Below are 3,357 nucleotides of genomic sequence, written 5' to 3'. Positions count from 1 at the left end.
TCTGTCCATGGGATACTCCAGGCAAGAATACTGGAGTAGGTTGACAATTCCTTCTTCAGGGGATCCTACTGACCCAGGGATCGAACTCGAATCTCCTGCATTGCAGGCAGATTCTTTACCAACTGAACTATGAGGGAAGCATTCCCTCCATTCAGCATAATGTCATCTATATGATGGACAAGAGTGATGGGAGGGGCTATCAGGATCTCTGCAAACTGAATTATGACACAGGGCTGAAGAGTTGATATACCCTCAAGATAAGACAGTGAAAGTGTATTTCTGGTCTTGCCAGCTGAAAGTAAAGTGCTTCGGTGGGTCTTTGAGCCAGGGATAGAGAAAAAGGCATTTGCCAGATTAATAGCGACCTATCAGGTACCCAGTTACGTGTTAACTTGCTCAAGCAATTAAACTACATCTGGTACAGCCCTGGCAATTGGAGTCACCCCCTGGTTAAACTTAATCCCGTCATTCTCCAAGATCCATTGGTCTTCTTGTCTGTTCCACAGGCCGAACAGACAGGTTGAAGGGGGATGTGGTAGGAATCACCACACAACAGGGCCATCTTGCAAGACTGATGGTGTCAGTAGACTCTGCAGTCCCTCCAGGAATATGTTATGGCTTTTGCTTTCCTATTTTCCTAAGTGGAAGCAGTTCTTTTTTAAAATTTATTTTGTAATTGAAAGATAATTGCTTTACAGAATTTTGTTGTTTTCTGTTGAACATCAACATGAATCAGCCATAGGTACACATATTAGCTTTCCACTTGGCCTTTTTCATCAGAATATACCTCACTCCATAGGTCAGGGCACCAGTATGGGGATTTTGCTTCCTGCTGAGTGTATCTTTTTCAATTATGGATTCTGGAGCTGGGAAATGACCACAGGATACATTCAGGAGCCCAATGGGCTCACTTTGAGACAGACCTGAGCTGAAACTTTATCAATCACCTGACTTCCATTAGCCCCTACTCTAGTAAGGGACCACAGTGAAGTTTTGGGTCTCTGGGAATTAGCGTTAGTTCAGAGCCAGTATCCAGTAGTCTCTAAAAGGTCTGATTATTTTCTTTTCCCCAGTACACACTCAGCCTGGTAAGACACCATAGCTCCCTTTGGAGAAGGGTGGGAGAACGATTAACAGAATAATTTTGTGCAGTGTACTGGGGTCCTCCCTCCAGGAGCTCAGTCTCCCCTTTATTTAGGGGGTTCTGGGTCTATAAACTGGCTCAAGTCTCGAGGAAGGACCATGAATCCCTGTTTCTATTGTTCAGATTAGATTTGTTCACTTGACCTAGAACTTTTCTGCTGGTCTTCTGATCAAGAAAGAATTTAGCAGACCTCCTATTTCACTTCTAGAAATGCCATGATCAACTAACCAACACTATTGTTCTGTGGGAGTCTGACTACACTGCTTGTGGCTTTGACTCCACTGTCCATCATGGAAACCATCCCCACCTTGCCTTTGGCCACTGAGTGTCACCACATGGCCCTTTCACTGGACAATCTAGTTACTCCCAGTACACTTAGGCTTCTTAATTCAATGACCAGAGTCTCTACTGTAAAGGACTGGCTTACAGAGAAGAATGACCACAGAGCTCTTCAAGGTGCTGGGGTGCCCCTCACAGATTTATTTCTTATAGTCATGGTGAAGGTATGTCTACTGTAGACTGAGCTCCTCGGGCTGCTTTACTTCCAGGCCTTTGCTCACCAACTCTTAGGAATGTCTTCCCTCTGGAGTCAAAAAGAGTCAGACACGACTGAGCGACTAAACAACTCCAAGAAGAGTCTTGGATGCTCTTGTCTTCCCGACTCCTCAAAGGTAGCATTCCTGAGTTTATTTCTGCACCTGGAGGTCATAAGATACCACCTGCTGAATATGAAGACTAAAATTTGAGAGCAGAGGGTGGAGCACCCCAGCACTCGGACCCACTCCTGGGATTAGAAACAGGCAGGTCTCACAGTGCTCTCCCCAGCCACTTGCAGGGAAGCAGAGTTGACTTCGGACTCCCCGGTCTCTTTCCGTCCTACGAAACATGCCTTTTCTGTTCTTGGCTTAATAGCATAGTTGGATGCAGCAGAATTACACATGTGCTGCTGTGAAACGTGAAATCAGAGCCAGGCGGGACCTCCCCTGAGAAAGACTGCCTATAAATCGTAAACCCCTTAAATGAATAGCTTAGAGGCACAGGGTTGCCTTGGGTGAGGGTTAATTGGGTCGGGTACAAAGAGTTTTATGTTCATAACTGACTGTCCATCTCACCTCTTCCTGATTTTCTGAAAGTTATTTTGCTCCAGGACAAATTTGTATTTGCTTTTCTGACAATGATCGGTTTGAAGCTCAACTCTTTTCAGCTGTTGGGAACTTGTAGCAGGCTCAATATCTAACAGATTTTCTCTCTCTGACGCATCCGTTTCAGATACGTCAAAATGGAGTTTGAGGTTTTCGGGGTTTAAAAAAAAAAAAATCCTTCTTCTCTTTCCAGAGTACTGCTTCAGGTTATTATTTTTGCTCTGGTTTTTTTAAGCCCTCAAAACAGCTTTTTTTCCCCTTTTTCTTTTTCATTCTCTCACACATCTTCAGCTAAGACTGCAGCTTCTATGTGTCAGTGCTAAGTGAGAAGCTGAAGTCCAAGGTCTAAGAACTCAGACTCTGTGTTCAGCTGGACTTGAAAGCCAACACTAGCTCTTGGACTGCTAGCACTGTGACTTGAGACCAACCATTTAACCTTGCCGATCCTTGGCCTCCTCATCTGCAGGATGGTTCTGAAGACCACTCATGGCTTTTGTGTGATTTAATAGACGACATGTGCAAAGTGCATGCTTACTTAGCATAGTAGTTGAATGCACAGGCTCTGGAGCTAGGCTGCCAGGGTTCAAATCCCACCTCCACCTTGGACAAAAGTTCCCTGTGCCTCAGTTTCCTGAATTGCAAAGGGAGACCCATAGATGCCTTTCCATATTGGATTTTCATGAGGATTAAATGAGCCAACATATGGGAAATGCTTAGAGCCTGCCACATAATAAGCAATCCAAAGAGTGGTAGTTATTAAGATTAAAGGAGTAAAAAAGAAGTTTCCAGCTGCAAAGTTGTCACTTTCAAAATAATCTGCTCATAATAAAATTAACTTTTCTTTTGAAATGAAACACAAAAAGTTCCAATCACCCCAGTTTCCCCCCTTCTACAAGGGCAGCTCTCCTGGGCATCCAGAAAGAATGGGAGGAGGAGGTACAGAATGAAACCCTGGGGAACACAAAGGAAGAAGCTACAGGTTTCCTCCCCCGCCCCCTTCCCCCGCCCACCCCACAGCCCCTCACCGGCACTGCTTTAAAGCCAAAGTGACCAAAGTATAATCATAGCCTG

This window comes from Bos javanicus, chromosome 18 (assembly GCF_032452875.1).
Source record: "Bos javanicus breed banteng chromosome 18, ARS-OSU_banteng_1.0, whole genome shotgun sequence".
Taxonomy (NCBI): domain Eukaryota; kingdom Metazoa; phylum Chordata; class Mammalia; order Artiodactyla; family Bovidae; genus Bos; species Bos javanicus.
The sequence above is the reverse complement of the archived record's forward strand: the minus strand, read 5'-3'. Positions refer to the sequence as shown.